This window comes from Chiloscyllium punctatum, chromosome 17 (genome assembly GCF_047496795.1).
Source record: "Chiloscyllium punctatum isolate Juve2018m chromosome 17, sChiPun1.3, whole genome shotgun sequence".
In the NCBI taxonomy this organism is placed as follows: domain Eukaryota; kingdom Metazoa; phylum Chordata; class Chondrichthyes; order Orectolobiformes; family Hemiscylliidae; genus Chiloscyllium; species Chiloscyllium punctatum.
The window spans coordinates 32009991-32032022 of record NC_092755.1 but is presented as its reverse complement, the minus strand read 5'-3'; the positions used below and the strand labels follow the sequence as shown (position 1 = coordinate 32032022).

The following is a 22032-nucleotide window of genomic DNA, read 5'->3' as shown; positions in this document are numbered from 1 at the left end:
GAAAACACAGTCTTCGGTCGCACTCGTCCATTCCGAACAGATATCCTCAACTCATCCAGTCGTGATTGCATGCACTTGACCCATTTCTCTCTCAACCCTTCCTATTCAAGTACACGTCCAGATTCCTGAACAGTATTGGAATTATACCATCCATCACCAGCTCGACTGGTAACTTATTCCAGAAACGCACCACCCTCTGCGTGCAGCCGTTGCCCCTCACTGCCTTTCGAATTCTCACCCTCCCACACCAGATTTATACCCTCTAGTTCTGAACTGCCCCACCTGAGCGAAAGGAACTTGTCTATTTACCCGATTCATTCCCCTCATGATTGAAAAACCTCCGTAAGATCAGCTCCCAGCCTCTGACGCGCCAGGCGAAATCGTGAGCGAGTGTTCAGCCTGTAAACGTTTGCACCTTTTCCATTTTCAAATGTAGGGTGTAGCATGCTGTCTGAAGCAATCGTTTTAGCAGCTGACCTGTGGCTGACAAACTCTGCAGGAAGGCCTGATAACTTGCTGTCAAACGAAGATTGCATAAGCAACATGAGTCATTGAGCAAAACGTGCAATTGACTTCTAAGCTGTTGCTGACACCAAAGCAACTGCGTCGTTCGGGAGCAGAAAGAACCTCACTGATAGATTACAATTCCAATGCATTTGGCATAAGGTTCGTAGCAGTTAATCAGCAGCACATAACCCTGACTCCAAAGGTCTGTGAGTATCCAGAAGAACAGTGAGCGATCGTTGAAGGTACGGTTCTCCAGACGAAATTTGTCAACGTGAGAAGCTGCAGCTGAGCTGGTGGCGTTGCGATTGAAATTGCATGCGTCCGGACGTTGTGCTTATTTTTAGATATCAGAGCAAATGGTTAACTCGAGTATGCGCGTTCGGAAAAGTAAATGTTTTTTTTTGTTGAAAAGCTTTGCAACGAAAGGAAATACTTCAGACTATCGTGCGATCGATGAGAAGCAGAAAATGCAGAGCAGCCGTGGTTGTGGGCACTGGCAATATAGGCATTTGCTCTCGCTGAGCTGCCAGCGTTGGTCGGTTAGCTCAGCTGGTTAGAGCGTGGTGCTAATAACGCCAAGGTCGTGGGTTCGATCCCCACACTGACCACATGCAGCGCTTGTGCGGTTGCTGTGTTTCCAAACGACGTGCTCCACCAAGCCGGAAGCGCCACCTTCGCAATAAAACATTTGACAGGGATAGACGCAGGACTTGATCGCCTGACTGGGTGGATGTGTCGGCAGCAAAACAACCAGTCTCAGTTGTTTTCGCCAACAAATGCAAAACATTGTGCAGTATTCGGCAGACCTGGCACAGTCTCGGAGGAGAACCAGAGTTCAGGCTTCAATTCGTTCGTGTTATTTTCCTGGATCTCTGTTAATACTCGTCACACGACTTCCAGAGGCAATTCGTTCGCTTGCTCACCTCTCATGCATCGACACTGGAGTTATCATATCACCAGCAATACCATAGAGCCATTAATAAAAGCAAATTACTGCGGATGCTGGGATCTGAAACCAAAAGAGAAAATGCTGGAAAATCTCAGCAGGTCTGGCACCATCTGCAAGGAGAGAAAAGAGCTGACGTTTCGAGTCTAACTGATTAAAGATAAAGATAAAAACAAAGGGGGAGTATTATGGAGCTGTTTCTACCACGCTGAGAGGAGGTGAGTCAAGGCTCCAGATGCAAAGGTGATAATGACAGTGCATGGAGAGATTAAAGGGAGATTAAGAGGCGTGAATGACCCAGGCTGAAGCCAGCGCTATGTGACAAAATAAGTGAGGGATGGGTGAAGCAGAGACAAAATGGAAAACAGGGGAGAAGGGTAGCAAAGCGGGAAGAGGAGAGGCAAAAGGTATTGAGAGAGTGGGGAGCGAGAGAAAGAGAGACAGTCAAGAAATAAGAGGTACAGAACAGTGGCAAAAAAAACACAACTAAAAAAGATAAATAAAATAATTGAAATAAAATTACCTGAAGTTGTTTGAATTCAACAACTTCAGACAATTTTACTTCGTTTTTTTATTTATCTTTTTTAACATTTCACCTGCACTATCATAGAGCCATTAGATGTGGACAGCACTGAAAACACAGTCTTCGGTCGCACTCGTCCATTCCGAACAGATATCCTCAACTCATCCAGTCGCGATTGCATGCACTTGACCCATTTCTCTCTCAACCCTTCCTATTCAAGTACACGTCCAGATTCCTGAACAGTATTGGAATTATACCATCCATCACCAGCTCGACTGGTAACTTATTCCAGAAACGCACCACCCTCTGCGTGCAGCCGTTGCCCCTCACTGCCTTTCGAATTCTCACCCTCCCACACCAGATTTATACCCTCTAGTTCTGAACTGCCCCACCTGAGCGAAAGGAACTTGTCTATTTACCCGATTCATTCCCCTCATGATTGAAAAACCTCCGTAAGATCAGCTCCCAGCCTCTGACGCGCCAGGCGAAATCGTGAGCGAGTGTTCAGCCTGTAAACGTTTGCACCTTTTCCATTTTCAAATGTAGGGTGTAGCATGCTGTCTGAAGCAATCGTTTTAGCAGCTGACCTGTCGCTGACAAACTCTGCAGGAAGGCCTGATAACTTGCTGTCAAACGAAGATTGCATAAGCAACATGAGTCATTGAGCAAAACGTGCAATTGACTTCTAAGCTGTTGCTGACACCAAAGCAACTGCGTCGTTCGGGAGCAGAAAGAACCTCACTGATAGATTACAATTCCAATGCATTTGGCATAAGGTTCGTAGCAGTTAATCAGCAGCACATAACCCTGACTCCAAAGGTCTGTGAGTATCCAGAAGAACAGTGAGCGATCGTTGAAGGTACGGTTCTCCAGACGAAATTTGTCAACGTGAGAAGCTGCAGCTGAGCTGGTGGCGTTGCGATTGAAATTGCATGCGTCCGGACATTGTGCTTATTTTTAGATATCAGAGCAAATGGTTAACTCGAGTATGCGCGTTCGGAAAAGTAAATGTTTTTTTTTGTTGAAAAGCTTTGCAACGAAAGGAAATACTTCAGACTATCGTGCGATCGATGAGAAGCAGAAAATGCAGAGCAGCCGTGGTTGTGGGCACCGGCAATATAGGCATTTGCTCTCGCTGAGCTGCCAGCGTTGGTCGGTTAGCTCAGCTGGTTAGAGCGTGGTGCTAACAACGCCAAGGTCGTGGGTTCGATCCCCACACTGACCACATGCAGCGCTTGTGCGGTTGCTGTGTTTCCAAACGACGTGCTCCACCAAGCCGGAAGCGCCACCTTCGCAATAAAACATTTGACAGGGATAGACGCGGGACTTGATCGCCTGACTGGGTGGATGTGTCGGCAGCAAAACAACCAGTCTCAGTTGTTTTCGCCAACAAATGCAAAACATTGTGCAGTATTAGGCAGACCTGGCACAGTCTCGGAGGAGAACCAGAGTTCAGGCTTCAATTCGTTCGTGTTATTTTCCTGGATCTCTGTTAATACTCGTCACACGACTTCCAGAGGCAATTCGTTCGCTTGCTCACCTCTCATGCATCGACACTGGAGTTATCATATCACCAGCAATACCATAGAGCCATTAATAAAAGCAAATTACTGCGGATGCTGGGATCTGAAACCAAAAGAGAAAATGCTGGAAAATCTCAGCAGGTCTGGCACCATCTGCAAGGAGAGAAAAGAGCTGACGTTTCGAGTCTAACTGATTAAAGATAAAGATAAAAACAAAGGGGGAGTATTATGGAGCTGTTTCTACCACGCTGAGAGGAGGTGAGTCAAGGCTCCAGATGCAAAGGTGATAATGACAGTGCATGGAGAGATTAAAGGGAGATTAAGAGGCGTGAATGACCCAGGCTGAAGCCAGCGCTATGTGACAAAATAAGTGAGGGATGGGTGAAGCAGAGACAAAATGGAAAACAGGGGAGAAGGGTAGCAAAGCGGGAAGAGGAGAGGCAAAAGGTATTGAGAGAGTGGGGAGCGAGAGAAAGAGAGACAGTCAAGAAATAAGAGGTACAGAACAGTGGCAAAAAAAACACAACTAAAAAAGATAAATAAAATAATTGAAATAAAATTACCTGAAGTTGTTTGAATTCAACAACTTCAGACAATTTTACTTCGTTTTTTTATTTATCTTTTTTAACATTTCACCTGCACTATCATAGAGCCATTAGATGTGGACAGCACTGAAAACACAGTCTTCGGTCGCACTCGTCCATTCCGAACAGATATCCTCAACTCATCCAGTCGCGATTGCATGCACTTGACCCATTTCTCTCTCAACCCTTCCTATTCAAGTACACGTCCAGATTCCTTAACAGTATTGGAATTATACCATCCATCACCAGCTCGACTGGTAACTTATTCCAGAAACGCACCACCCTCTGCGTGCAGCCGTTGCCCCTCACTGCCTTTCGAATTCTCACCCTCCCACACCAGATTTATACCCTCTAGTTCTGAACTGCCCCACCTGAGCGAAAGGAACTTGTCTATTTACCCGATTCATTCCCCTCATGATTGAAAAACCTCCGTAAGATCAGCTCCCAGCCTCTGACGCGCCAGGCGAAATCGTGAGCGAGTGTTCAGCCTGTAAACGTTTGCACCTTTTCCATTTTCAAATGTAGGGTGTAGCATGCTGTCTGAAGCAATCGTTTTAGCAGCTGACCTGTGGCTGACAAACTCTGCAGGAAGGCCTGATAACTTGCTGTCAAACGAAGATTGCATAAGCAACATGAGTCATTGAGCAAAACGTGCAATTGACTTCTAAGCTGTTGCTGACACCAAAGCAACTGCGTCGTTCGGGAGCAGAAAGAACCTCACTGATAGATTACAATTCCAATGCATTTGGCATAAGGTTCGTAGCAGTTAATCAGCAGCACATAACCCTGACTCCAAAGGTCTGTGAGTATCCAGAAGAACGGTGAGCGATCGTTGAAGGTACGGTTCTCCAGACGAAATTTGTCAACGTGAGAAGCTGCAGCTGAGCTGGTGGCGTTGCGATTGAAATTGCATGCGTCCGGACATTGTGCTTATTTTTAGATATCAGAGCAAATGGTTAACTCGAGTATGCGCGTTCGGAAAAGTAAATGTTTTTTTTGTTGAAAAGCTTTGCAACGAAAGGAAATACTTCAGACTATCGTGCGATCGATGAGAAGCAGAAAATGCAGAGCAGCCGTGGTTGTGGGCACCGGCAATATAGGCATTTGCTCTCGCTGAGCTGCCAGCGTTGGTCGGTTAGCTCAGCTGGTTAGAGCGTGGTGCTAATAACGCCAAGGTCGTGGGTTCGATCCCCACACTGACCACATGCAGCGCTTGTGCGGTTGCTGTGTTTCCAAACGACGTGCTCCACCAAGCCGGAAGCGCCACCTTCGCAACAAAACATTTGACAGGGATAGACGCGGGACTTGATCGCCTGACTGGGTGGATGTGTCGGCAGCAAAACAACCAGTCTCAGTTGTTTTCGCCAACAAATGCAAAACATTGTGCAGTATTAGGCAGACCTGGCACAGTCTCGGAGGAGAACCAGAGTTCAGGCTTCAATTCGTTGGTGTTATTTTCCTGGATCTCTGTTAATACTCGTCACACGACTTCCAGAGGCAATTCGTTCGCTTGCTCACCTCTCATGCGTCGACACTGGAGTTATCATATCACCAGCAATACCATAGAGCCATTAATAAAAGCAAATTACTGCGGATGCTGGGATCTGAAACCAAAAGAGAAAATGCTGGAAAATCTCAGCAGGTCTGGCACCATCTGCAAGGAGAGAAAAGAGCTGACGTTTCGAGTCTAACTGATTAAAGATAAAGATAAAAACAAAGGGGGAGTATTATGGAGCTGTTTCTACCACGCTGAGAGGAGGTGAGTCAAGGCTCCAGATGCAAAGGTGATAATGACAGTGCATGGAGAGATTAAAGGGAGATTAAGAGGCGTGAATGACCCAGGCTGAAGCCAGCGCTATGTGACAAAATAAGTGAGGGATGGGTGAAGCAGAGACAAAATGGAAAACAGGGGAGAAGGGTAGCAAAGCGGGAAGAGGAGAGGCAAAAGGTATTGAGAGAGTGGGGAGCGAGAGAAAGAGAGACAGTCAAGAAATAAGAGGTACACAACAGTGGCAAAAAAAACACAACTAAAAAAGATAAATAAAATAATTGAAATAAAATTACCTGAAGTTGTTTGAATTCAACAACTTCAGACAATTTTACTTCGTTTTTTTATTTATCTTTTTTAACATTTCACCTGCACTATCATAGAGCCATTAGATGTGGACAGCACTGAAAACACAGTCTTCGGTCGCACTCGTCCATTCCGAACAGATATCCTCAACTCATCCAGTCGCGATTGCATGCACTTGACCCATTTCTCTCTCAACCCTTCCTATTCAAGTACACGTCCAGATTCCTGAACAGTATTGGAATTATACCATCCATCACCAGCTCGACTGGTAACTTATTCCAGAAACGCACCACCCTCTGCGTGCAGCCGTTGCCCCTCACTGCCTTTCGAATTCTCACCCTCCCACACCAGATTTATACCCTCTAGTTCTGAACTGCCCCACCTGAGCGAAAGGAACTTGTCTATTTACCCGATTCATTCCCCTCATGATTGAAAAACCTCCGTAAGATCAGCTCCCAGCCTCTGACGCGCCAGGCGAAATCGTGAGCGAGTGTTCAGCCTGTAAACGTTTGCACCTTTTCCATTTTCAAATGTAGGGTGTAGCATGCTGTCTGAAGCAATCGTTTTAGCAGCTGACCTGTGGCTGACAAACTCTGCAGGAAGGCCTGATAACTTGCTGTCAAACGAAGATTGCATAAGCAACATGAGTCATTGAGCAAAACGTGCAATTGACTTCTAAGCTGTTGCTGACACCAAAGCAACTGCGTCGTTCGGGAGCAGAAAGAACCTCACTGATAGATTACAATTCCAATGCATTTGGCATAAGGTTCGTAGCAGGTAATCAGCAGCACATAACCCTGACTCCAAAGGTCTGTGAGTATCCAGAAGAACAGTGAGCGATCGTTGAAGGTACGGTTCTCCAGACGAAATTTGTCAACGTGAGAAGCTGCAGCTGAGCTGGTGGCGTTGCGATTGAAATTGCATGCGTCCGGACATTGTGCTTATTTTTAGATATCAGAGCAAATGGTTAACTCGAGTATGCGCGTTCGGAAAAGTAAATGTTTTTTTTTTGTTGAAAAGCTTTGCAACGAAAGGAAATACTTCAGACTATCGTGCGATCGATGAGAAGCAGAAAATGCAGAGCAGCCGTGGTTGTGGGCACCGGCAATATAGGCATTTGCTCTCGCTGAGCTGCCAGCGTTGGTCGGTTAGCTCAGCTGGTTAGAGCGTGGTGCTAATAACGCCAAGGTCGTGGGTTCGATCCCCACACTGACCACATGCAGCGCTTGTGCGGTTGCTGTGTTTCCAAACGACGTGCTCCACCAAGCCGGAAGCGCCACCTTCGCAATAAAACATTTGACAGGGATAGGCGCAAGACTTGATCGCCTGACTGGGTGGATGTGTCGGCAGCAAAACAACCAGTCTCAGTTGTTTTCGCCAACAAATGCAAAACATTGTGCAGTATTAGGCAGACCTGGCACAGTCTCGGAGGAGAACCAGAGTTCAGGCTTCAATTCGTTCGTGTTATTTTCCTGGATCTCTGTTAATACTCGTCACACGACTTCCAGAGGCAATTCGTTCGCTTGCTCACCTCTCATGCGTCGACACTGGAGTTATCATATCACCAGCAATACCATAGAGCCATTAATAAAAGCAAATTACTGCGGATGCTGGGATCTGAAACCAAAAGAGAAAATGCTGGAAAATCTCAGCAGGTCTGGCACCATCTGCAAGGAGAGAAAAGAGCTGACGTTTCGAGTCTAACTGATTAAAGATAAAGATAAAAACAAAGGGGGAGTATTATGGAGCTGTTTCTACCACGCTGAGAGGAGGTGAGTCAAGGCTCCAGATGCAAAGGTGATAATGACAGTGCATGGAGAGATTAAAGGGAGATTAAGAGGCGTGAATGACCCAGGCTGAAGCCAGCGCTATGTGACAAAATAAGTGAGGGATGGGTGAAGCAGAGACAAAATGGAAAACAGGGGAGAAGGGTAGCAAAGCGGGAAGAGGTGAGGCAAAAGGTATTGAGAGAGTGGGGAGCGAGAGAAAGAGAGACAGTCAAGAAATAAGAGGTACAGAACAGTGGCAAAAAAAAACACAACTAAAAAAGATAAATAAAATAATTGAAATAAAATTACCTGAAGTTGTTTGAATTCAACAACTTCAGACAATTTTACTTCGTTTTTTTATTTATCTTTTTTAACATTTCACCTGCACTATCATAGAGCCATTAGATGTGGACAGCACTGAAAACACAGTCTTCGGTCGCACTCATCCATTCCGAACAGATATCCTCAACTCATCCAGTCGCGATTGCATGCACTTGACCCATTTCTCTCTCAACCCTTCCTATTCAAGTACACGTCCAGATTCCTGAACAGTATTGGAATTATACCATCCATCACCAGCTCGACTGGTAACTTATTCCAGAAACGCACCACCCTCTGCGTGCAGCCGTTGCCCCTCACTGCCTTTCGAATTCTCACCCTCCCACACCAGATTTATACCCTCTAGTTCTGAACTGCCCCACCTGAGCGAAAGGAACTTGTCTATTTACCCGATTCATTCCCCTCATGATTGAAAAACCTCCGTAAGATCAGCTCCCAGTCTCTGACGCGCCAGGCGAAATCGTGAGCGAGTGTTCAGCCTGTAAACGTTTGCACCTTTTCCATTTTCAAATGTAGGGTGTAGCATGCTGTCTGAAGCAATCGTTTTAGCAGCTGACCTGTCGCTGACAAACTCTGCAGGAAGGCCTGATAACTTGCTGTCAAACGAAGATTGCATAAGCAACATGAGTCATTGAGCAAAACGTGCAATTGACTTCTAAGCTGTTGCTGACACCAAAGCAACTGCGTCGTTCGGGAGCAGAAAGAACCTCACTGATAGATTACAATTCCAATGCATTTGGCATAAGGTTCGTAGCAGTTAATCAGCAGCACATAACCCTGACTCCAAAGGTCTGTGAGTATCCAGAAGAACAGTGAGCGATCGTTGAAGGTACGGTTCTCCAGACGAAATTTGTCAACGTGAGAAGCTGCAGCTGAGCTGGTGGCGTTGCGATTGAAATTGCATGCGTCCGGACATTGTGCTTATTTTTAGATATCAGAGCAAATGGTTAACTCGAGTATGCGCGTTCGGAAAAGTAAATGTTTTTTTTTGTTGAAAAGCTTTGCAACGAAAGGAAATACTTCAGACTATCGTGCGATCGATGAGAAGCAGAAAATGCAGAGCAGCCGTGGTTGTGGGCACCGGCAATATAGGCATTTGCTCTCGCTGAGCTGCCAGCGTTGGTCGGTTAGCTCAGCTGGTTAGAGCGTGGTGCTAATAACGCCAAGGTCGTGGGTTCGATCCCCACACTGACCACATGCAGCGCTTGTGCGGTTGCTGTGTTTCCAAACGACGTGCTCCACCAAGCCGGAAGCGCCACCTTCGCAATAAAAAATTTGACAGGGATAGACGCAGGACTTGATCGCCTGTCTGGGTGGATGTGTCGGCAGCAAAACAACCAGTCTCAGTTGTTTTCGCCAACAAATGCAAAACATTGTGCAGTATTAGGCAGACCTGGCACAGTCTCGGAGGAGAACCAGAGTTCAGGCTTCAATTCGTTCGTGTTATTTTCCTGGATCTCTGTTAATACTCGTCACACGACTTCCAGAGGCAATTCGTTCGCTTGCTCACCTCTCATGCGTCGACACTGGAGTTATCATATCACCAGCAATACCATAGAGCCATTAATAAAAGCAAATTACTGCGGATGCTGGGATCTGAAACCAAAAGAGAAAATGCTGGAAAATCTCAGCAGGTCTGGCACCATCTGCAAGGAGAGAAAAGAGCTGACGTTTCGAGTCTAACTGATTAAAGATAAAGATAAAAACAAAGGGGGAGTATTATGGAGCTGTTTCTACCACGCTGAGAGGAGGTGAGTCAAGGCTCCAGATGCAAAGGTGATAATGACAGTGCATGGAGAGATTAAAGGGAGATTAAGAGGCGTGAATGACCCAGGCTGAAGCCAGCGCTATGTGACAAAATAAGTGAGGGATGGGTGAAGCAGAGACAAAATGGAAAACAGGGGAGAAGGGTAGCAAAGCGGGAAGAGGAGAGGCAAAAGGTATTGAGAGAGTGGGGAGCGAGAGAAAGAGAGACAGTCAAGAAATAAGAGGTACAGAACAGTGGCAAAAAAAACACAACTAAAAAAGATAAATAAAATAATTGAAATAAAATTACCTGAAGTTGTTTGAATTCAACAACTTCAGACAATTTTACTTCGTTTTTTTATTTATCTTTTTTAACATTTCACCTGCACTATCATAGAGCCATTAGATGTGGACAGCACTGAAAACACAGTCTTCGGTCGCACTCGTCCATTCCGAACAGATATCCTCAACTCATCCAGTCGCGATTGCATGCACTTGACCCATTTCTCTCTCAACCCTTCCTATTCAAGTACACGTCCAGATTCCTTAACAGTATTGGAATTATACCATCCATCACCAGCTCGACTGGTAACTTATTCCAGAAACGCACCACCCTCTGCGTGCAGCCGTTGCCCCTCACTGCCTTTCGAATTCTCACCCTCCCACACCAGATTTATACCCTCTAGTTCTGAACTGCCCCACCTGAGCGAAAGGAACTTGTCTATTTACCCGATTCATTCCCCTCATGATTGAAAAACCTCCGTAAGATCAGCTCCCAGCCTCTGACGCGCCAGGCGAAATCGTGAGCGAGTGTTCAGCCTGTAAACGTTTGCACCTTTTCCATTTTCAAATGTAGGGTGTAGCATGCTGTCTGAAGCAATCGTTTTAGCAGCTGACCTGTCGCTGACAAACTCTGCAGGAAGGCCTGATAACTTGCTGTCAAACGAAGATTGCATAAGCAACATGAGTCATTGAGCAAAACGTGCAATTGACTTCTAAGCTGTTGCTGACACCAAAGCAACTGCGTCGTTCGGGAGCAGAAAGAACCTCACTGATAGATTACAATTCCAATGCATTTGGCATAAGGTTCGTAGCAGTTAATCAGCAGCACATAACCCTGACTCCAAAGGTCTGTGAGTATCCAGAAGAACAGTGAGCGATCGTTGAAGGTACGGTTCTCCAGACGAAATTTGTCAACGTGAGAAGCTGCAGCTGAGCTGGTGGCGTTGCGATTGAAATTGCATGCGTCCGGACATTGTGCTTATTTTTAGATATCAGAGCAAATGGTTAACTCGAGTATGCGCGTTCGGAAAAGTAAATGTTTTTTTTTGTTGAAAAGCTTTGCAACGAAAGGAAATACTTCAGACTATCGTGCGATCGATGAGAAGCAGAAAATGCAGAGCAGCCGTGGTTGTGGGCACCGGCAATATAGGCATTTGCTCTCGCTGAGCTGCCAGCGTTGGTCGGTTAGCTCAGCTGGTTAGAGCGTGGTGCTAATAACGCCAAGGTCGTGGGTTCGATCCCCACACTGACCACATGCAGCGCTTGTGCGGTTGCTGTGTTTCCAAACGACGTGCTCCACCAAGCCGGAAGCGCCACCTTCGCAATAAAAAATTTGACAGGGATAGACGCAGGACTTGATCGCCTGTCTGGGTGGATGTGTCGGCAGCAAAACAACCAGTCTCAGTTGTTTTCGCCAACAAATGCAAAACATTGTGCAGTATTAGGCAGACCTGGCACAGTCTCGGAGGAGAACCAGAGTTCAGGCTTCAATTCGTTCGTGTTATTTTCCTGGATCTCTGTTAATACTCGTCACACGACTTCCAGAGGCAATTCGTTCGCTTGCTCACCTCTCATGCGTCGACACTGGAGTTATCATATCACCAGCAATACCATAGAGCCATTAATAAAAGCAAATTACTGCGGATGCTGGGATCTGAAACCAAAAGAGAAAATGCTGGAAAATCTCAGCAGGTCTGGCACCATCTGCAAGGAGAGAAAAGAGCTGACGTTTCGAGTCTAACTGATTAAAGATAAAGATAAAAACAAAGGGGGAGTATTATGGAGCTGTTTCTACCACGCTGAGAGGAGGTGAGTCAAGGCTCCAGATGCAAAGGTGATAATGACAGTGCATGGAGAGATTAAAGGGAGATTAAGAGGCGTGAATGACCCAGGCTGAAGCCAGCGCTATGTGACAAAATAAGTGAGGGATGGGTGAAGCAGAGACAAAATGGAAAACAGGGGAGAAGGGTAGCAAAGCGGGAAGAGGAGAGGCAAAAGGTATTGAGAGAGTGGGGAGCGAGAGAAAGAGAGACAGTCAAGAAATAAGAGGTACAGAACAGTGGCAAAAAAAACACAACTAAAAAAGATAAATAAAATAATTGAAATAAAATTACCTGAAGTTGTTTGAATTCAACAACTTCAGACAATTTTACTTCGTTTTTTTATTTATCTTTTTTAACATTTCACCTGCACTATCATAGAGCCATTAGATGTGGACAGCACTGAAAACACAGTCTTCGGTCGCACTCGTCCATTCCGAACAGATATCCTCAACTCATCCAGTCGCGATTGCATGCACTTGACCCATTTCTCTCTCAACCCTTCCTATTCAAGTACACGTCCAGATTCCTTAACAGTATTGGAATTATACCATCCATCACCAGCTCGACTGGTAACTTATTCCAGAAACGCACCACCCTCTGCGTGCAGCCGTTGCCCCTCACTGCCTTTCGAATTCTCACCCTCCCACACCAGATTTATACCCTCTAGTTCTGAACTGCCCCACCTGAGCGAAAGGAACTTGTCTATTTACCCGATTCATTCCCCTCATGATTGAAAAACCTCCGTAAGATCAGCTCCCAGCCTCTGACGCGCCAGGCGAAATCGTGAGCGAGTGTTCAGCCTGTAAACGTTTGCACCTTTTCCATTTTCAAATGTAGGGTGTAGCATGCTGTCTGAAGCAATCGTTTTAGCAGCTGACCTGTCGCTGACAAACTCTGCAGGAAGGCCTGATAACTTGCTGTCAAACGAAGATTGCATAAGCAACATGAGTCATTGAGCAAAACGTGCAATTGACTTCTAAGCTGTTGCTGACACCAAAGCAACTGCGTCGTTCGGGAGCAGAAAGAACCTCACTGATAGATTACAATTCCAATGCATTTGGCATAAGGTTCGTAGCAGTTAATCAGCAGCACATAACCCTGACTCCAAAGGTCTGTGAGTATCCAGAAGAACAGTGAGCGATCGTTGAAGGTACGGTTCTCCAGACGAAATTTGTCAACGTGAGAAGCTGCAGCTGAGCTGGTGGCGTTGCGATTGAAATTGCATGCGTCCGGACATTGTGCTTATTTTTAGATATCAGAGCAAATGGTTAACTCGAGTATGCGCGTTCGGAAAAGTAAATGTTTTTTTTTGTTGAAAAGCTTTGCAACGAAAGGAAATACTTCAGACTATCGTGCGATCGATGAGAAGCAGAAAATGCAGAGCAGCCGTGGTTGTGGGCACCGGCAATATAGGCATTTGCTCTCGCTGAGCTGCCAGCGTTGGTCGGTTAGCTCAGCTGGTTAGAGCGTGGTGCTAATAACGCCAAGGTCGTGGGTTCGATCCCCACACTGACCACATGCAGCGCTTGTGCGGTTGCTGTGTTTCCAAACGACGTGCTCCACCAAGCCGGAAGCGCCACCTTCGCAATAAAACATTTGACAGGGATAGACGCAGGACTTGATCGCCTGACTGGGTGGATGTGTCGGCAGCAAAACAACCAGTCTCAGTTGTTTTGGCCAACAAATGCAAAACATTGTGCAGTATTAGGCAGACCTGGCACAGTCTCGGAGGAGAACCAGAGTTCAGGCTTCAATTCGTTCGTGTTATTTTCCTGGATCTCTGTTAATACTCGTCACACGACTTCCAGAGGCAATTCGTTCGCTTGCTCACCTCTCATGCATCGACACTGGAGTTATCATATCACCAGCAATACCATAGAGCCATTAATAAAAGCAAATTACTGCGGATGCTGGGATCTGAAACCAAAAGAGAAAATGCTGGAAAATCTCAGCAGGTCTGGCACCATCTGCAAGGAGAGAAAAGAGCTGACGTTTCGAGTCTAACTGATTAAAGATAAAGATAAAAACAAAGGGGGAGTATTATGGAGCTGTTTCTACCACGCTGAGAGGAGGTGAGTCAAGGCTCCAGATGCAAAGGTGATAATGACAGTGCATGGAGAGATTAAAGGGAGATTAAGAGGCGTGAATGACCCAGGCTGAAGCCAGCGCTATGTGACAAAATAAGTGAGGGATGGGTGAAGCAGAGACAAAATGGAAAACAGGGGAGAAGGGTAGCAAAGCGGGAAGAGGAGAGGCAAAAGGTATTGAGAGAGTGGGGAGCGAGAGAAAGAGAGACAGTCAAGAAATAAGAGGTACAGAACAGTGGCAAAAAAAACACAACTAAAAAAGATAAATAAAATAATTGAAATAAAATTACCTGAAGTTGTTTGAATTCAACAACTTCAGACAATTTTACTTCGTTTTTTTATTTATGTTTTTTAACATTTCACCTGCACTATCATAGAGCCATTAGATGTGGACAGCACTGAAAACACAGTCTTCGGTCGCACTCGTCCATTCCAAACAGATATCCTCAACTCATCCAGTCGCGATTGCATGCACTTGACCCATTTCTCTCTCAACCCTTCCTATTCAAGTACACGTCCAGATTCCTTAACAGTATTGGAATTATACCATCCATCACCAGCTCGACTGGTAACTTATTCCAGAAACGCACCACCCTCTGCGTGCAGCCGTTGCCCCTCACTGCCTTTCGAATTCTCACCCTCCCACACCAGATTTATACCCTCTAGTTCTGAACTGCCCCACCTGAGCGAAAGGAACTTGTCTATTTACCCGATTCATTCCCCTCATGATTGAAAAACCTCCGTAAGATCAGCTCCCAGCCTCTGACGCGCCAGGCGAAATCGTGAGCGAGTGTTCAGCCTGTAAACGTTTGCACCTTTTCCATTTTCAAATGTAGGGTGTAGCATGCTGTCTGAAGCAATCGTTTTAGCAGCTGACCTGTCGCTGACAAACTCTGCAGGAAGGCCTGATAACTTGCTGTCAAACGAAGATTGCATAAGCAACATGAGTCATTGAGCAAAACGTGCAATTGACTTCTAAGCTGTTGCTGACACCAAAGCAACTGCGTCGTTCGGGAGCAGAAAGAACCTCACTGATAGATTACAATTCCAATGCATTTGGCATAAGGTTCGTAGCAGTTAATCAGCAGCACATAACCCTGACTCCAAAGGTCTGTGAGTATCCAGAAGAACAGTGAGCGATCGTTGAAGGTACGGTTCTCCAGACGAAATTTGTCAACGTGAGAAGCTGCAGCTGAGCTGGTGGCGTTGCGATTGAAATTGCATGCGTCCGGACATTGTGCTTATTTTTAGATATCAGAGCAAATGGTTAACTCGAGTATGCGCGTTCGGAAAAGTAAATGTTTTTTTTTTGTTGAAAAGCTTTGCAACGAAAGGAAATACTTCAGACTATCGTGCGATCGATGAGAAGCAGAAAATGCAGAGCAGCCGTGGTTGTGGGCACCGGCAATATAGGCATTTGCTCTCGCTGAGCTGCCAGCGTTGGTCGGTTAGCTCAGCTGGTTAGAGCGTGGTGCTAATAACGCCAAGGTCGTGGGTTCGATCCCCACACTGACCACATGCAGCGCTTGTGCGGTTGCTGTGTTTCCAAACGACGTGCTCCACCAAGCCGGAAGCGCCACCTTCGCAATAAAACATTTGACAGGGATAGACGCAGGACTTGATCGCCTGACTGGGTGGATGTGTCGGCAGCAAAACAACCAGTCTCAGTTGTTTTCGCCAACAAATGCAAAACATTGTGCAGTATTCGGCAGACCTGGCACAGTCTCGGAGGAGAACCAGAGTTCAGGCTTCAATTCGTTCGTGTTATTTTCCTGGATCTCTGTTAATACTCGTCACACGACTTCCAGAGGCAATTCGTTCGCTTGCTCACCTCTCATGCGTCGACACTGGAGTTATCATATCACCAGCAATACCATAGAGCCATTAATAAAAGCAAATTACTGCGGATGCTGGGATCTGAAACCAAAAGAGAAAATGCTGGAAAATCTCAGCAGGTCTGGCACCATCTGCAAGGAGAGAAAAGAGCTGACGTTTCGAGTCTAACTGATTAAAGATAAAGATAAAAACAAAGGGGGAGTATTATGGAGCTGTTTCTACCACGCTGAGAGGAGGTGAGTCAAGGCTCCAGATGCAAAGGTGATAATGACAGTGCATGGAGAGATTAAAGGGAGATTAAGAGGCGTGAATGACCCAGGCTGAAGCCAGCGCTATGTGACAAAATAAGTGAGGGATGGGTGAAGCAGAGACAAAATGGAAAACAGGGGAGAAGGGTAGCAAAGCGGGAAGAGGAGAGGCAAAAGGTATTGAGAGAGTGGGGAGCGAGAGAAAGAGAGACAGTCAAGAAATAAGAGGTACAGAACAGTGGCAAAAAAAACACAACTAAAAAAGATAAATAAAATAATTGAAATAAAATTACCTGAAGTTGTTTGAATTCAACAACTTCAGACAATTTTACTTCGTTTTTTTATTTATCTTTTTTAACATTTCACCTGCACTATCATAGAGCCATTAGATGTGGACAGCACTGAAAACACAGTCTTCGGTCGCACTCGTCCATTCCGAACAGATATCCTCAACTCATCCAGTCGCGATTGCATGCACTTGACCCATTTCTCTCTCAACCCTTCCTATTCAAGTACACGTCCAGATTCCTTAACAGTATTGGAATTATACCATCCATCACCAGCTCGACTGGTAACTTATTCCAGAAACGCACCACCCTCTGCGTGCAGCCGTTGCCCCTCACTGCCTTTCGAATTCTCACCCTCCCACACCAGATTTATACCCTCTAGTTCTGAACTGCCCCACCTGAGCGAAAGGAACTTGTCTATTTACCCGATTCATTCCCCTCATGATTGAAAAACCTCCGTAAGATCAGCTCCCAGCCTCTGACGCGCCAGGCGAAATCGTGAGCGAGTGTTCAGCCTGTAAACGTTTGCACCTTTTCCATTTTCAAATGTAGGGTGTAGCATGCTGTCTGAAGCAATCGTTTTAGCAGCTGACCTGTCGCTGACAAACTCTGCAGGAAGGCCTGATAACTTGCTGTCAAACGAAGATTGCATAAGCAACATGAGTCATTGAGCAAAACGTGCAATTGACTTCTAAGCTGTTGCTGACACCAAAGCAACTGCGTCGTTCGGGAGCAGAAAGAACCTCACTGATAGATTACAATTCCAATGCATTTGGCATAAGGTTCGTAGCAGTTAATCAGCAGCACATAACCCTGACTCCAAAGGTCTGTGAGTATCCAGAAGAACAGTGAGCGATCGTTGAAGGTACGGTTCTCCAGACGAAATTTGTCAACGTGAGAAGCTGCAGCTGAGCTGGTGGCGTTGCGATTGAAATTGCATGCGTCCGGACATTGTGCTTATTTTTAGATATCAGAGCAAATGGTTAACTCGAGTATGCGCGTTCGGAAAAGTAAATGGTTTTTTTTTGTTGAAAAGCTTTGCAACGAAAGGAAATACTTCAGACTATCGTGCGATCGATGAGAAGCAGAAAATGCAGAGCAGCCGTGGTTGTGGGCACCGGCAATATAGGCATTTGCTCTCGCTGAGCTGCCAGCGTTGGTCGGTTAGCTCAGCTGGTTAGAGCGTGGTGCTAATAACGCCAAGGTCGTGGGTTCGATCCCCACACTGACCACATGCAGCGCTTGTGCGGTTGCTGTGTTTCCAAACGACGTGCTCCACCAAGCCGGAAGCGCCACCTTCGCAATAAAACATTTGACAGGGATAGACGCAGGACTTGATCGCCTGACTGGGTGGATGTGTCGGCAGCAAAACAACCAGTCTCAGTTGTTTTCGCCAACAAATGCAAAACATTGTGCAGTATTAGGCAGACCTGGCACAGTCTCGGAGGAGAACCAGAGTTCAGGCTTCAATTCGTTCGTGTTATTTTCCTGGATCTCTGTTAATACTCGTCACACGACTTCCAGAGGCAATTCGTTCGCTTGCTCACCTCTCATGCATCGACACTGGAGTTATCATATCACCAGCAATACCATAGAGCCATTAATAAAAGCAAATTACTGCGGATGCTGGGATCTGAAACCAAAAGAGAAAATGCTGGAAAATCTCAGCAGGTCTGGCACCATCTGCAAGGAGAGAAAAGAGCTGACGTTTCGAGTCTAACTGATTAAAGATAAAGATAAAAACAAAGGGGGAGTATTATGGAGCTGTTTCTACCACGCTGAGAGGAGGTGAGTCAAGGCTCCAGATGCAAAGGTGATAATGACAGTGCATGGAGAGATTAAAGGGAGATTAAGAGGCGTGAATGACCCAGGCTGAAGCCAGCGCTATGTGACAAAATAAGTGAGGGATGGGTGAAGCAGAGACAAAATGGAAAACATGGGAGAAGGGTAGCAAAGCGGGAAGAGGAGAGGCAAAAGGTATTGAGAGAGTGGGGAGCGAGAGAAAGAGAGACAGTCAAGAAATAAGAGGTACAGAACAGTGGCAAAAAAAACACAACTAAAAAAGATAAATAAAATAATTGAAATAAAATTACCTGAAGTTGTTTGAATTCAACAACTTCAGACAATTTTACTTCGTTTTTTTATTTATCTTTTTTATCATTTCACCTGCACTATCATAGAGCCATTAGATGTGGACAGCACTGAAAACACAGTCTTCGGTCGCACTCGTCCATTCCGAACAGATATCCTCAACTCATCCAGTCGCGATTGCATGCACTTGACCCATTTCTCTCTCAACCCTTCCTATTCAAGTACACGTCCAGATTCCTGAACAGTATTGGAATTATACCATCCATCACCAGCTCGACTGGTAACTTATTCCAGAAACGCACCACCCTCTGCGTGCAGCCGTTGCCCCTCACTGCCTTTCGAATTCTCACCCTCCCACACCAGATTTATACCCTCTAGTTCTGAACTGCCCCACCTGAGCGAAAGGAACTTGTCTATTTACCCGATTCATTCCCCTCATGATTGAAAAACCTCCGTAAGATCAGCTCCCAGCCTCTGACGCGCCAGGCGAAATCGTGAGCGAGTGTTCAGCCTGTAAACGTTTGCACCTTTTCCATTTTCAAATGTAGGGTGTAGCATGCTGTCTGAAGCAATCGTTTTAGCAGCTGACCTGTCGCTGACAAACTCTGCAGGAAGGCCTGATAACTTGCTGTCAAACGAAGATTGCATAAGCAACATGAGTCATTGAGCAAAACGTGCAATTGACTTCTAAGCTGTTGCTGACACCAAAGCAACTGCGTCGTTCGGGAGCAGAAAGAACCTCACTGATAGATTACAATTCCAATGCATTTGGCATAAGGTTCGTAGCAGTTAATCAGCAGCACATAACCCTGACTCCAAAGGTCTGTGAGTATCCAGAAGAACAGTGAGCGATCGTTGAAGGTACGGTTCTCCAGACGAAATTTGTCAACGTGAGAAGCTGCAGCTGAGCTGGTGGCGTTGCGATTGAAATTGCATGCGTCCGGACATTGTGCTTATTTTTAGATATCAGAGCAAATGGTTAACTCGAGTATGCGCGTTCGGAAAAGTAAATGTTTTTTTTTGTTGAAAAGCTTTGCAACGAAAGGAAATACTTCAGACTATCGTGCGATCGATGAGAAGCAGAAAATGCAGAGCAGCCGTGGTTGTGGGCACCGGCAATATAGGCATTTGCTCTCGCTGAGCTGCCAGCGTTGGTCGGTTAGCTCAGCTGGTTAGAGCGTGGTGCTAATAACGCCAAGGTCGTAGGTTCGATCCCCACACTGACCACATGCAGCGCTTGTGCGGTTGCTGTGTTTCCAAACGACGTGCTCCACCAAGCCGGAAGCGCCACCTTCGCAATAAAAAATTTGACAGGGATAGACGCAGGACTTGATCGCCTGACTGGGTGGATGTGTCGGCAGCAAAACAACCAGTCTCAGTTGTTTTCGCCAACAAATGCAAAACATTGTGCAGTATTAGGCAGACCTGGCACAGTCTCGGAGGAGAACCAGAGTTCAGGCTTCAATTCGTTCGTGTTATTTTCCTGGATCTCTGTTAATACTCGTCACACGACTTCCAGAGGCAATTCGTTCGCTTGCTCACCTCTCATGCGTCGACACTGGAGTTATCATATCACCAGCAATACCATAGAGCCATTAATAAAAGCAAATTACTGCGGATGCTGGGATCTGAAACCAAAAGAGAAAATGCTGGAAAATCTCAGCAGGTCTGGCACCATCTGCAAGGAGAGAAAAGAGCTGACGTTTCGAGTCTAACTGATTAAAGATAAAGATAAAAACAAAGGGGGAGTATTATGGAGCTGTTTCTACCACGCTGAGAGCAGGTGAGTCAAGGCTCCAGATGCAAAGGTGATAATGACAGTGCATGGAGAGATTAAAGGGAGATTAAGAGGCGTGAATGACCCAGGCTGAAGCCAGCGCTATGTGACAAAATAAGTGAGGGATGGGTGAAGCAGAGACAAAATGGAAAACAGGGGAGAAGGGTAGCAAAGCGGGAAGAGGAGAGGCAAAAGGTATTGAGAGAGTGCGGAGCGAGAGAAAGAGAGACAGTCAAGAAATAAGAGGTACAGAACAGTGGCAAAAAAAACACAACTAAAAAAGATAAATAAAATAATTGAAATAAAATTACCTGAAGTTGTTTGAATTCAACAACTTCAGACAATTTTACTTCGTTTTTTTATTTATCTTTTTTAACATTTCACCTGCACTATCATAGAGCCATTAGATGTGGACAGCACTGAAAACACAGTCTTCGGTCGCACTCGTCCATTCCGAACAGATATCCTCAACTCATCCAGTCGCGATTGCATGCACTTGACCCATTTCTCTCTCAACCCTTCCTATTCAAGTACACGTCCAGATTCCTTAACAGTATTGGAATTATACCATCCATCACCAGCTCGACTGGTAACTTATTCCAGAAACGCACCACCCTCTGCGTGCAGCCGTTGCCCCTCACTGCCTTTCGAATTCTCACCCTCCCACACCAGATTTATACCCTCTAGTTCTGAACTGCCCCACCTGAGCGAAAGGAACTTGTCTATTTACCCGATTCATTCCCCTCATGATTGAAAAACCTCCGTAAGATCAGCTCCCAGCCTCTGACGCGCCAGGCGAAATCGTGAGCGAGTGTTCAGCCTGTAAACGTTTGCACCTTTTCCATTTTCAAATGTAGGGTGTAGCATGCTGTCTGAAGCAATCGTTTTAGCAGCTGACCTGTCGCTGACAAACTCTGCAGGAAGGCCTGATAACTTGCTGTCAAACGAAGATTGCATAAGCAACATGAGTCATTGAGCAAAACGTGCAATTGACTTCTAAGCTGTTGCTGACACCAAAGCAACTGCGTCGTTCGGGAGCAGAAAGAACCTCACTGATAGATTACAATTCCAATGCATTTGGCATAAGGTTCGTAGCAGTTAATCAGCAGCACATAACCCTGACTCCAAAGGTCTGTGAGTATCCAGAAGAACAGTGAGCGATCGTTGAAGGTACGGTTCTCCAGACGAAATTTGTCAACGTGAGAAGCTGCAGCTGAGCTGGTGGCGTTGCGATTGAAATTGCATGCGTCCGGACATTGTGCTTATTTTTAGATATCAGAGCAAATGGTTAACTCGAGTATGCGCGTTCGGAAAAGTAAATGTTTTTTTTTGTTGAAAAGCTTTGCAACGAAAGGAAATACTTCAGACTATCGTGCGATCGATGAGAAGCAGAAAATGCAGAGCAGCCGTGGTTGTGGGCACCGGCAATATAGGCATTTGCTCTCGCTGAGCTGCCAGCGTTGGTCGGTTAGCTCAGCTGGTTAGAGCGTGGTGCTAATAACGCCAAGGTCGTGGGTTCGATCCCCACACTGACCACATGCAGCGCTTGTGCGGTTGCTGTGTTTCCAAACGACGTGCTCCACCAAGCCG

The 22032-nt window shown here is 46.0% G+C and overlaps 11 non-coding genes across 11 annotated transcripts; all 11 read left to right on the top strand.

The window, feature by feature from the left end:
• Positions 1 to 1041: 1041 nt before the first annotated feature.
• Positions 1042 to 1115, top strand: trnai-aau (transfer RNA isoleucine (anticodon AAU)). The gene has a single exon. It is a non-coding gene; the product is annotated as a tRNA-Ile (tRNA).
• Positions 1116 to 3127: 2012 nt separating this feature from the next.
• Positions 3128 to 3201, top strand: trnav-aac (transfer RNA valine (anticodon AAC)). The gene has a single exon. It is a non-coding gene; the product is annotated as a tRNA-Val (tRNA).
• A 2011-nt stretch (positions 3202 to 5212) lies between these two features.
• On the top strand, positions 5213 to 5286 carry trnai-aau (transfer RNA isoleucine (anticodon AAU)). Its single transcript has one exon. It is a non-coding gene; the product is annotated as a tRNA-Ile (tRNA).
• Positions 5287 to 7299: 2013 nt separating this feature from the next.
• trnai-aau (transfer RNA isoleucine (anticodon AAU)) lies at positions 7300 to 7373 on the top strand. The gene has a single exon. It is a non-coding gene; the product is annotated as a tRNA-Ile (tRNA).
• Positions 7374 to 9386: 2013 nt separating this feature from the next.
• Positions 9387 to 9460, top strand: trnai-aau (transfer RNA isoleucine (anticodon AAU)). Its single transcript has one exon. It is a non-coding gene; the product is annotated as a tRNA-Ile (tRNA).
• A 2012-nt stretch (positions 9461 to 11472) lies between these two features.
• trnai-aau (transfer RNA isoleucine (anticodon AAU)) lies at positions 11473 to 11546 on the top strand. The gene has a single exon. It is a non-coding gene; the product is annotated as a tRNA-Ile (tRNA).
• A 2012-nt stretch (positions 11547 to 13558) lies between these two features.
• On the top strand, positions 13559 to 13632 carry trnai-aau (transfer RNA isoleucine (anticodon AAU)). The gene has a single exon. It is a non-coding gene; the product is annotated as a tRNA-Ile (tRNA).
• A 2013-nt stretch (positions 13633 to 15645) lies between these two features.
• On the top strand, positions 15646 to 15719 carry trnai-aau (transfer RNA isoleucine (anticodon AAU)). Its single transcript has one exon. It is a non-coding gene; the product is annotated as a tRNA-Ile (tRNA).
• Positions 15720 to 17732: 2013 nt separating this feature from the next.
• On the top strand, positions 17733 to 17806 carry trnai-aau (transfer RNA isoleucine (anticodon AAU)). The gene has a single exon. It is a non-coding gene; the product is annotated as a tRNA-Ile (tRNA).
• A 2012-nt stretch (positions 17807 to 19818) lies between these two features.
• Positions 19819 to 19892, top strand: trnai-aau (transfer RNA isoleucine (anticodon AAU)). The gene has a single exon. It is a non-coding gene; the product is annotated as a tRNA-Ile (tRNA).
• Positions 19893 to 21904: 2012 nt separating this feature from the next.
• trnai-aau (transfer RNA isoleucine (anticodon AAU)) lies at positions 21905 to 21978 on the top strand. Its single transcript has one exon. It is a non-coding gene; the product is annotated as a tRNA-Ile (tRNA).
• Positions 21979 to 22032: the final 54 nt, after the last annotated feature.